The sequence below is a fragment of the Macrotis lagotis genome, chromosome X (assembly GCF_037893015.1).
Source record: "Macrotis lagotis isolate mMagLag1 chromosome X, bilby.v1.9.chrom.fasta, whole genome shotgun sequence".
Classification (NCBI taxonomy): domain Eukaryota; kingdom Metazoa; phylum Chordata; class Mammalia; order Peramelemorphia; family Peramelidae; genus Macrotis; species Macrotis lagotis.
Genome location: NC_133666.1, coordinates 128591577 through 128604890, shown reverse-complemented (window position 1 = coordinate 128604890; position 13314 = coordinate 128591577). Strand labels below are relative to the sequence as shown.

Genomic DNA, 13314 nt, shown 5'->3' with positions numbered 1-13314 from the left:
TCGCGGGGAAGCAGAGGCACTGGTGTTGGTGCTGTCCCCCTGGAGCTTGGGGAAGGGGCTGCAGGGAGAGGTCTGGTGCAGGAGAGCTGCAGACACCATCCCTGGGCTCCTCAGGTCCTAGAAACTCTGAGCCCAGGCCTCCAATGCACTGAGGCCTCCTCCCAAACAAATGCAAATTACTTCTGCCTCAGGCCCAGGTGTGTAAGCAAAAGAGCCAGCCCAGCTGAGGAATCACTTCAGGCCAGGGTAAAGACCACCATTGATTGAAGGCAAAAGAATTCAATAGCTCCAATTCCCTCCCTCAAGCAAAGGGAGAAGGCCTCGCAACCAAGGTCACAGACACCCCAGAGAGGGCAACCAGCACCTCCTACTGGCCAGCCACAGAAACTGCACTCAGTAAAGCCTTTAGAGATCCCAAGCCAAGGTGAACCAGCCCCCCCCAACTCAAGGTCTTAGCATAATGAAGAAGGGTCAGCAGAAAGGTGGATCCATAAAAAAATTCCTGGAAGGGAAAGACCCCAACCCAGAGAGACCTGGAACATCTGAGGAGAATACAATCTGGTCTCCAGCACAGAAAGACTTCCTTGAAGAAATAAGGAAAGAGTTTAAAAATCAACTAGAAAATTTGAGGGAGACAATTAATACCTTCCAACAAAAAAACAAAACCTTAGAAAGTAGAATTGGAAAAACACAAAAGGAGAATAAATCTCTCAGATCATCAATTGGACAATTACAAAATGAGAATAATTCTCTCGGATCCTCAAATGAGCAAATGTAAAAAGAAATTAATTCTCTCAAAACCTCAGTTGATCAAATGGAAAGCTCTTTCAAAAGTAGAATTGACCAATTGGAAAAGGTTAATGAAGAAAACTCCTCCCCCCAAAAAACAATGGAGTCTACAGAAACTAATGACTCCACAAGACAGCAATAGCCAGTTAAACAAAATCAAAAAATAGAAAAAATAGAAGCAAATGTGAAATACCTCATCAACAAAACCACTTATCTCAAGAATAGATAGAGGAGGGGAAACCTGAAAATTATAGGACTTCCTGAAAACATTGAAGAGAAAAAAAGCCTGGACTTAATATTACAGGATCTAGTTATGGAAAACTGCCCTGACATCATCGAATCGGAGGGCAAAGTAGTTATTAAAAGAGTACATGGATCCCCACCAGAAAAAAGATCCTAAAAGGAAAACACCAAGGAATGTTGTGGCCAAACTCCAGAACTATCAGATAAAAGAGAAAATCCTGCAAGCAGCCAGAAAGAAACAATTTAAATATCAAGGAGCCACAATAAGGATCACACAGGACCTGGCTGCATCAACTTTAAGGGATCGAAGGGCCTGGAACAAGATATTTCGAAGAGCACGGGAGCTTGGAATGCAGCCAAGAATCTACTTTCCTGCAAAGCTGAGCCAACTCTTCCAGGGAAAAAGATGGACATTTAACAAAATGGAAGAATTCCAAAAATTTCTGATGAAAAGACCAGAGCTAAACAGAAAATTTGGATATCACACAGGAGGTTCAAGAGACACATGAAAAGGTAAAAAAAAAAAAGGAGGGGTGGTAAAAGGAAAAAAATGCAATCCCGCAAGTTGAAACTGGCCATATCTCAGCACGGGGGAGGATAGAGACTCTCATAAATCCTGAGAAATGTAACTCGAACAGAGAGAATATACCTAGCCAGAAATGATGGACATCCATGACCTATCCATGAGACTGATATCTAATGGGATGTAACTGGCTTTAACTCCACTGGGGAGAAAGACTCTAATAACTCTCAGGAATTTTGACTGTATTCAACAGAATATACTGAACTAGAAGGGAAAGACACTCAGAATTTTCTATGACTTAGATAGAATGATCTAAAAAAAAATACACTACCTCCCTAAAAAGGGGGACAGGAAAGAGACAGGAGGAGGGAGGGGATTGAATGGGACAAATCTCATTACACTAAGAGGTACAAAAAACCTATGGTAATAGAGGGGAAGAAGGGAGTAGAGGAGAAACACCTGAATCTTCTTCTCATCAGACTTGGCTTAAAGTCAACCTACACATACTCAGTTAACTTATAAAACATCTAACCTTTCAAGAAGTAAAAGGGGAAAAGGGGAGGGGGGACAGAGAAAGGGAAGGGGAGTGGAGGAAATAAGGGAAAAATAACAAAAGGAAGGGAAGGGAACAGGGAAAGGGGAAAGAAAGGGGAAGGTGTGATATAGGAGGGCAAACACACTGAAGGGGGTGGTATTAAAAAACAAAATACTGGGGAATATGGATAAAAGGGGGGAAAGGGGGAAAAATACAAACAGAGGGAAGATAGCACAGAGGGCAATAAAGAATTAGTAATCATAACCTTGAATGTGAATGGGATTAACTCTCCCTTAAAATGTAAGCAAATAGCAGAGTGGATTAAAAACCAGAATCCTACAATATGCTGCTTACAAGAAACTCATTTGAAGCAGAGAGATACACATAGAGTAAAGGTAAAAGTTTGGAGCAAAATATATTTTGCTTCAGCTGTAGTAAAAAAAGCAGGGGTAGCAATTCTTATCTCAGACAAAGCAGCAGCAAAAATAGATAGTGTTAAAAGAGATAAGGAAGGAAACTTTATCCTCCTAAAAGGTACCATAGACAATAAAGTCATTTCAATATTGAATATATATGCACCCAGTGGGACAGCACCCAAATTCTTAGAGGAGAAGCTGAAAGAATTACAGGAAGACATACACAGCAAAACTCTACTAGTAGGAGACCTCAACCTCCCACTATCAGATCTAGATAAATCAAATCATAAAACAAACAAGAAAGAAATTAGGGAGGTAAATAGATTGTTAGAAAAATTAGATATGGTAGACTTGTGGAGGAAACTGAATGGGGATAGAAAGGAATATACCTTTTTCTCTGCAGTACATGGAACTTATACAAAAATTAACCATGTACTAGGACATAAAAACCTAATGATCAACTGCAGAAAGTCAGAAATAGTGAATACATCTTTCTCAGATCACAATGCAATAAAAGTCATATGCAATACTGGGCCAAGGAGATATAAACTCAGAGCAAATTGGAAACTGAATAACCTCATCTTAAAAAATGAGTGGACCAAAAAACAAATTATAGAAAGAATTAACCATTTTATCCTAGATAATGATAATAATGAAACAACATACCAAAACCTATGGGATTCATTCAAAGCAACTCTCAGGGGATATATTATTATAGCTCTAAATGCTTATATGAATAAATTGGAGAAAGAGGAAATCAATGAACTAAACATGCAACTAAAAAAATTAGAGAAAGAACAAATCAAAAATCCCAAATCAAATACCAAATTAGAAATTTTAAAAATTAAAGGAGAAATGAATAAAATTGAAAGCAAAAAAACTATTGAATTAATAAATAAAACCAAAACTTGGTATTATGAAAAAAACCAATAAAATTGATAAACCTCTGTTCAATTTATTTGATTAAAAAAAAAGAAAGAAGAAAACCAAATTGCTAGTATTGTAAATCAAAAAGGTGAACTCACCACCAATGAGGAGGAAATTAAAGTAATAATTCAAAATTATTTGCCCAACTCTATGCCAATAAATTTGATAATCTAAGTGAAATGGATGAATATTTACAAAAATATAAGTTGCCCAGGTTAAATGAAGAAGAGATAAAATACCTGAACAACCCTATCTCAGAAAAAGAAATTCAACAAGCCATTAGTGAACTCCCTAAAAAAAAATCTCCAGGGCCTGATGGATTCACAAGTGAATTCTACCAAACATTTAAGGAACAATTGGTTCCAATCCTATATAAACTCTTTGGAAAAATAGGGAAAGATGGAACTCTGCCTAACTCTTTCTATGAAACCAATATCGTACTGTTACCTAAACCAGGAAGAGTTAAAACAGAGAAAGAAAATTATAGACCTATTTCCCTGATGAATATAGATGGAAAAAATCCTAAATAAAATCTTAGCAAAACGACTACAACAAGTCATCACTAGGATAATACATTATGATCAAGTAGGATTTATTCCAGGAATGCAGGGTTGGTTCAATATTAGGAAAACTGTTAGTATACTCAATTATATCAATAACAAACCTATCAGAAACCATATGATCATATCAATAGATGCTGAAAAAGCTTTTGACAAAATACAGCATCCATTCCTATTAAAAACACTAGAGAGTGTAGGAATAAATGGACTGTTCCTTTAAAATAATTAGCAGTATCTATCTGAAACCATCAACAAGCATTATACTCAATGGGGAGAAGCTAGAGGCATTCCCAATAAGATCAGGGGTTAAACAAGGGTGCCCATTATCACCACTACTATTCAATATTGTATTAGAAATATTAGCATCAGCAATTAGAGAAGAAAAAGAAGTTAAAGGAATTAGAATTGGGAAGGAAGAGACAAAACTCTCACTATTTGCAGATGACATGATGGTCTACCTAGAGAATCCCAAGAAATCATCTAAAAAACTACTGGAAACAATTAGCAATTTTAGCAAAGTTGCAGGTTATAAAATAAACCCCCATAAATCCTTAACTTTCCTATATATGACTACCAAGAAACAGCAGGAAGAGCTAGAAAGAGAAATTCCATTCAAAGTAACCTCAGACAGTGTAAAATAATTGGGAGTCTATTTGCCAAGACAGACTCAGAATCTTTTTGAAAACAATTATAAAACACTTCTCACACAAATTAAATCAGATTTAAATAACTCGGCAAATATCAACTGCTCATGGATAGGGAGAGCTAATATAAAAACATGACAATTCTACCAAAACTAAACTATCTGTTTGATGCCCTACCAATCAAAATTCCAAAAAATTACTTTAATGAACTAGAAAAAATTGTAAGTAAATTCATATGGAGAAATAAAAAGTCAAGAATTGCCAGGAGCTTAATGAAAAAAGGAGCAAACAAGGTGGCTTAGCACTACCCGATCTAAAATTATATTATAAAGCATCAGTCATCAAAACTGTTTGGTATTGGCTAAGAAATAGAGTGGTGGACCAGTGGAATAGACTAGGTGTAAAAGCAGGAGATGATTATAGTAATCTGCTGTTTGATAAACCCAAAGAGTCAGGCCACCAGGATAAAAATTCCCTCTTTGATAAAAACTGCTGGGATAATTGGAAGTTAGTATAGAAGAAACTTAGATTAGACCAACACCTCAAACCCTTTACCAAGATAAGATCCAAATGGTAACAGGACATACACATAAAAAACAATACTATAAGCAAATTAGAAGATCAAGGACTAGTCTACCTGTCAGATCTATGGAAAGGGGAACAGTTTATGACTAAGGAAGAGTTGGAGAACATCACTAAAAACCAATTAGATGATTTCGATTACATTAAATTAAGAAGTTTTTGCACAGATAAAATCAATGTAATCAAGATCAAAAGAAAAGTAGTAAATTGGGAAACAATCTTCACAACTAATGATTCTGACTAAGGACTCATTTCTAAAATATACAGAGAACTGAGTCATATTTTTAAAACAAAAAGGCATTCCCCAATTGACAAATGGCCAAAGGATATGCAAAGGCAATTTACAGATGAGGAGATCAAAGCAATCCATAGCCATATGAAAAAATGCTCTAAATCATTAATTATTAGAGAGAAATGCAAATTAAAGCTTCTCTGAGGTACCACCTCACACCTCTCAGATTGGCCAGTATGACCAGGAAGGATAATGATCATTGTTGGAAGGGATGTGGGAAATCTGGAACACTATTACACTGTTGGTGGAGCTGTGAACTCATCCAACCCTTCTGGAGAGCTATTTGGAACTATGGCCAAAGGGCAACAAAAATGTGCATACTCTTTGACCCAGCAATACCACTATTGGGTCTATACCCTGAAGAGATGAGGAAAACGGGTAAAAACATTACTTGTACAAAAATATTTATAGCAGCCCTGTTTGTGGTGGCAAAGAATTGGAAATCCAGTAAATGTCCTTCAATTGGGGAATGGCTTACTAAACTGTGGTATATGTATGTCATGGACCACTATTGTTCTATTAGAAACCAGGAGGGATGGGATTTCAGGGAAACCTGGAGGGATTTACATGAACTGATGCTGAGTGAGATGAGCAGAACCAGAAAAACACTGTACAACCTAACAGCAACATGGGAGTGATGTTCAGCTTTGAAGGACTTGCTCATTCCATCAGTGCAACAATTGGGAACAATTTTGGGCTGTCTGCAAAGGAGAGTACCATCTGTATCCAGATAAGGAGCTGTGGAGTTTGAACAAAGTACAAGGACTATTCCCTTTAATTCAGAAAAAAAAAAAAACCCAGATGTCTCATGGTTTGATCTGGTTACCTCTGAGAATTCTGTTCTCTTTAAGGATATGATTTCTCTCTCACCACACCCAATTTGGATCGAGGTACAACATGGAAACAAAGTAAAGACTGAGGGAGTGCTATCTGTGGGGTGGGGGTGGGGGGAGGGAAGCAAGATTGGGGGAAAACTGTAAAATTCAAATAATATCTTTAATAAAAATTTAAAAAGAAAAAAAGAAAAAAAAAGAAAGAAAAAAAAAGAGTACACAAACCACCAGAAGTTATGAGAAGCTTATCAAGGGGGATTTGGAATACATTATCCTACTGAGACATTGCCTTTCATATGGAATAAGGGTTATGGGAGGTTTCCTGGAAGCCAATGGGAACAAGAATGCAAAAAGGAACTGCTGGGTTAGAAAATGATTAGTAGCACAAAAGAAGTCATGGTCTGAGATATTCAAGGGCTGAGTAGAACCCGGAAGGCTTTCCACTTGAAACTTGTGTAAGAGAGAATTTCCAGGTGAATGGAAGCTAGAATGGAAATCTAGAAAGACAAAGGAAAGAGGTGGATTAGATTACTTAGAAAGGTTAGGGGAATTAGGTGATCATTTCTTAGATAAAAGAGTCTTGCTCAGGAATGGGCTGAACCAAATGGTCTTTGAAGTCCCTTCCAACTCTGAGATTTTTATAGAAGATCTCTCCTGGGTCATTCTTTTTTTCCAGACTTTTGATATAGGTTCTGATGTATTTGACCTCAGTCCACAGATGATTAACTAAAATTCAGGCTGGGAGGGGGAGGGGGGCAGGTAGGTGATGAAGTGGGTAGAGCACCAGCTCTGGAGTCAGGAGGACCTAAGGTCAAATGTGACCTCAGACACTGAATTACCAATCTGTGTGACCTTAACCCCATTGCCTTGCAAAAATTAAAAAATAAACAAATAAAATATTTATTTATTATCAGACTAGGTTCATAGAATTCTATGAAGAATAAGAATTAAAATTCTAGTCTCGGGATGGAGATTTCAGGACTTGACAGGAATATTCATAAAGAGAATGTTTTTCTCTTTTCCTCTAATTAGATAAAATCACAGGATCCTAAACTGAATTCAGAATTGTGTTGAAAGCCATCAAAATGGTGACTCTAAAATTACCTAGATAAGAAATATATTTAGATAATTATATGTAGTCTGACTAGGAAGATCTTTGTTCTAAATTTGAAGAGCTCTCCCTTAAAAAAGTTTCTTAAAAACCCCACTGGCCCCAGTCACTGAGCCGCCGCTGAGGATTCTGCAGCCTCCCCCTCGAGCCCCCTCACTTCCCGACGCTCCGTGCCCCCCCCCCCCCCGCCCGCCCGCCTTCTCCCGCCATCGCCTTCCGCAGGCCGTTTCCACCGAGGAAAAGGAATCGTATTGTATATCCGCTATCCAGAACCTCCACTCTTTCGACCCCTTTGCTGATGCAAGTAAGGGTGATGATCTGCTTCCTGCTGGGACTGAGGATTATATCCATATAAGAATTCAACAGAGAAACGGCAGGAAGACCCTCACTACTGTCCAAGCGATCGCTGATGATTACGATAAAAAGAAACTAGTGAAGGCATTCAAGAAGAAATTTGCCTGCAATGGTACTGTAATTGAGCATCCAGAATATAGAGAAGTAATTCAGCTACAGGGTGACCAGCGCAAGAACATATGCCAGTTCCTCGTCGAGATTGGACTGGCTAAGGACGACCAGCTGAAGGTTCATGGGTTTTAAAAGTGCTTGTGGCTCACTGAAGCTTAAGTGAAGATTTCCTTGCAATGAGTAGAAAAATTCCCTTCTGTCCCTTGTCACAAGTTTAAAAACCTCACAGCTTGTATAATGTAACCATTTGGGGTCTGCTGTTTATGTAACTCATTCATGTAATAAACTGAAAAGAGCCATGCTGTCTAGTGTTGCAGTCCCTCATTTAAACAGAGGTAAACCCTGGCAACGCCCAGCCTGAAACGCAAATAATCTAATGTTTCAGTCGAATCCAAAGCCCTTGTAGCATCTGAGACCATGTCTGTCCAGAGGCTCCTTGGTGCTCCCTCTGCAGAGCTCCCTGTCCGTTTAAGAGAACATTACTACCCTCTGAGTTGCCATTGGTGGTAATGCTCAGAAGAGTAAATTAAGGCCACCAACCCAAACCAGCTATACCACCACGATAGTTAACTTTGGGTAGTAGAACAGGGTTACCCCTGGTAACTTGACCACCTTCCTAGGGAGGAGTTTCATTTTGGGGCAGTGGCAGGATATTTTGTTTCTTACATCACATCAAGGTCCAATGCTGTCTGACCAGACATTTTTAATAGTAGTGCCCTACCTCTGGGGGATGCACAAGTGGAGAGAACACCATACTGTGAGGCCAATTTTACCTGAATTAAACTTTTGACAAGGGAACAAATTTTGAACTAATGTATCAAAACAGTCAAATGTAGTAACTGCAGAGCTTGCAATTTACTAGCAACAGCTGCCCAATGCCTGTGAAGTAACAGACTGGTTTGGTTTTGGTTTCTTTTTTCTTTTTTTTAGTTTAAATGTTATGTAATGTATTTAAACTCTTATTTAAATAAAACCGGTTTTCAGAAATGTGAAAAAAACCCACTGAAATCACTGGAGAGCATTTAAAAAACTAGAAGACTATATGATTCCCAGGTGGTATTTACCTGAGAGAGAAGTAGAGTTGTCTTAACTATTTATGGATCCCAGAGCAAAGCCTTTGTGTTTTGCATTTTCTGTGGGATGAAATATAGTCAGAGATATATTCAGTATGTCATTAACTTGAGTGCTTACATGGAGTTAAATTATTTACCTTGGCTATGGAGTTCTAGACAGAAGTTATATAACATTAACCCTGTGATTTCTGGAAATCTATTTAACATTGAAGCTGATCTATATAAATGCACAGTTGAGGCTCTGGGTAAAGTATACAGAAAAACAGAATAATTTCTTTTGTAGAAAAGAAATTACTTTGACTAAGTCATATCAGAACTCCTCAGCTTAAAGTTCAAGGCAAACTGTATAATAGAAATGGACTTCACTCATTCAACCTTATCTGTCATTATTTCTCCTATACAAATTCTTTTCTCTATTCATCCTGAGTTCATTGTCCCCAAACATAATATGTTTATTCCCACATATATCTTACCTTATATGTATTTGGTCAGTAAATAAACATTTATTAAACACCAACTATGTGCTAGTGACAGTGCTTAGTGCTAAGAATGCAAAAAAAGGCAAAATCAAAATAGTTCCTTTTTTCAAGTTCACAGGCTAAAGAGGGGGGATGATAAACCCCCTTGGTGGTATGAATATATACATATATTTTTTTTATTTGAGGTAGCTAGGTGGTAGAGTGGAGAGCATGCTGGATAAGTCAAGATAAACATGAGTTCAAATTCTGCCTCAGCACTTAGTAACTATGCAGACTTGGGGCAGCTAGAAGGCACAGTGGATAGAGGACTGACCTTGGAGTAAGGAGGATCTGAGTTTAAATTCAGCTTCAGGTATTTAATAATACCCTAGCTGTGTGACCTTGGGCAAATCACTTAATTCCATTACCTTGGAAAAAACAAAAAAAGCTATGAAACCTGGAAAAGTCATTTAACCTGTATCAGTCTCAATTTCTTCCTCTGTAAAATGGGAATAGTAGCTTGTCTTACAGGGTTGTTGTGAGGATTAAATGAGATTTTATATATATATACTTTTTAACATGAAAGCAATTATGTATAAACAAGTTATATACAGTAATTAGTATAGAAAAATTGCTAGTATTCGGAAGGTTTGGGGAGGTGAGATTTTAACTAGTACTTGGAAAAAACCAGGAGGAGATGATGAGGTAGAGGGAACAACCAGTAAAAATAGCAGCCAGACTAAGGAGTGTTGTGTGTTGGGAACAGCAAGGAGGACAGTGTCATTGGATTTTAGAGTATAATAAGAATACAAAGTAAGGTGTAAGAAGCCTGGAAGGGTATCCTCTCTCCAATTATAATGTTCTCCCACTCTTCTCCATCTATCCAAATCCTATTGATTCATCAAAGTTAAACAAGTTGTACATGAAACTTTGCCTGATTTCTCCAGGCTTCAGTGACATTTCTCATCTTATCAACTAAGTATTTCTATATATTGTTTTCTAATCTGTTTCGCAACTATATGTCTTTCTCTCATCCCTTTTACCCTCACCTAAGATATCAGCACAAAGGACAGAGAATGTCTTTCATACTTAGGACATTGCTAGGTATACATTGTTATTGTTTTCTTTGAGTCATTTTTCAGTTGTATTTGAATCTTTGTAACCCCATTTAATGTTTTCTTGTCAAGGGTACGGGATTGATGTGCCATTTCCTTTTCTAGGCCATTTTATAGAAAAGGAAACTGAGATTAAGTAGGATAAGTGACTTGGTCAGGGTCACACAGTCAGTGTCTGATGACAGAGTTGTACTCAACAAGATTGACTCCAAGCATAGCACTCTATCCATTGTACCACCTGGCTACTTAAAGATATGTTAGGTGATCAATTAAATAACTCTTGAATTGAGGTTGGCTGAATGAGTAGTAGATGGCACAGTGATTTCATAAAACCAAAATTTAAATAACTTAATTATGTGACAGAGATTCCCAAAAGTGACAGGAGAGACAAACCTTTCTTTTGAGGTCCTAGAGGTCTTACATTTCTTTGTATAGAGTTCAGCACAACATTCTCATGTATGCTACAATGTATTTACTCTACCGAGTCAGACCTATGGCCCAAGGTTCTGTTGCAAATGATGTGCCACAGAGAGGGCAGAGGGGTATGATCATCTTCTCTACCTTCAATATTCAATGTCATATATATTCAAATTTCTATTTGTAGTCATTTATGGGTCTGTCCTTCAAAAAATCTATCCAAACATTTTTAAAAAACATATAATAACCTATACAACCACTTGGGAATAATACTTATAACTGGGTAGATGTGAGAATCAGTTAAAATCAAATATGTTTTAAAAATAGATCAAATATGTAAATTTAACATACAATGCAAATGTTACCTGTTGTTATTATTTTGTTTTGGGGTTTTTGTTTTGGTTTGATTTGATTTTTTTTGAAACAATTAGGACTAAATGACTTTGTCCTGAGGTCAGTTTTAAACTCACATCCTCATGACTGTAGAACCAGTGTATCATCTCATTATCATCACTATTATTATTATTTCAGAGAGTTTCCTGAGTATACTGAGAGGCTAAATGACTAGCCTATTCTTTCACAAAGGTAGAACTTGAACCCAGGTCATTCTGACCCTCAAACCTGACTTGTATCAATCTATCTCTTGAAGCAAAGTCCTTCTTTGATTTGTCCTCAATTTCTGTCACCTTGGTTTCAATAAGTTTCCCCTTGTCCTAATATTTAGGCTTGTGATGAACAAGTCCACATCTCATTGGCCTATACCATGAATACATATAACTTGAATATAATCTAATTTCAACCTATGCCTCTCCAGGCCAAAGAATTCACCTTTCTCAGCTATTGTCATCCAGTATGACCCCTTAAAAAACAGCATGGCATGGTAGATGGAGTTTCTGGCTTAGAGTTAGGAAGACCTAGGTTCTAATTTTGCCTCTGATACTGATTTGCTAGGTGACTCTGCACAAGAATCTCTCTGTATGACACTTTCCTTATGTATAAAATGAGGGGTTTGGATGCTGTAGCCTCTAGGTCCCTAGCAAATCTAAGTCTATGGTTCTCTGAACCTCCCTCCTGCTCTCTCTCCTCATCAGCAGATATTTTGCACAACACTTTTTGAAGGACAAAGAAGAATATTTACTTGATCATGCTGAGACCTTTAATGAAGAGGTTTTACAATCTAGTCATTCAAGTCTTTATAATATATATGTCTATTTAATTACATATTTTATTATATTCATCAAGTAGTATATCCAAAATGTATATCATTATTATGTTACATTTATCATTTATGTTATATATGTGTATATATGTGTGTATATCTATAGCTATATCTATATCTATATCTATATCTATATAGTAAGTTCACTTGACTATCTCCCAGTTTCTGCATTATATAATGTAGTTATCCTTGGTATCACATCTGTCATCTAATTTCTGCATGTTTCCCCAGGTTGGATAACAAACAGTAGCAGAAGGAAAGAGCCCTGAATGGCTCAGGCTAAGAAGGGAGGAATAGGAGGGGGCAGTAATTCATGGGCAGGGGAAGTAATTCATTTGTTCTGAAGGAAATTGGGAATAGATGGAGAAGCAATGAGGCAGAGAGCTATGGAAAGGGATTAAGAATTGCAGAATAGGCTTTTTCAACAAAAATGATAATTTCCCTTTGAATCATTGTGAGTTGCCTGAACCTCTACAACCTCAAGAGGCTCTCTCTCTTTCCTAATTTTTTAAAGCAATGTGCAATCTATTTTTAAAGTTTCATATGGAAAGAGGGATCTTGGGTGGTAAATATGGGAGGTAGAGAAATCTGTAAAAGTAGAGGTATGTGGGGGGGGGGAAGACACATATAGGAAAGCTTTAGGAGCTGAAGAGATTTTAACTCACCCCTGTGGCAACCAAGTATACTTCAACCAAATCCTCTGGTATCTTTTATAGAAATACCTATTTGGTTTCTGATTTATAAAGGAAAAGGGGGATGGAGGGAGCAGGAGTGGGGATAATAAGTCCTGAAAATTTTCTAAAATACCTAGTCCAAAAACTGAATTTTCTATTTCCTTTCCTTATCTTAGACCACCTCTGAGAAAGTGGTAGAAATCATATCTTGGCCTTCATCCTTCAAAGTCACTATAATTTTTTTGCTCATTTTATATTTTACAGCCTATATTGCTTCTCTATTTCATAGATGCCCACAAAGTTAAAGATAGCAGAACTCTTAGAGATCAATTAGACCAATGCTTTCTTTTTTAGGGTAAGGAAATTGCAGCCCACTTGGTGAAATGACTTGCTCAAGGACATCCAGCTAGTTAATGTTGAAGTATGAACTAGAGCCTT

General features: G+C 37.3%; 1 pseudogene; it reads left to right on the top strand.

The window, feature by feature from the left end:
• LOC141498834 (eukaryotic translation initiation factor 1 pseudogene) overlaps nucleotides 1-8410 on the top strand; it is a 53011-nt pseudogene extending 44601 nt beyond the window's left edge.
• The last annotated feature ends 4904 nt before the right edge of the window (nucleotides 8411-13314 follow it).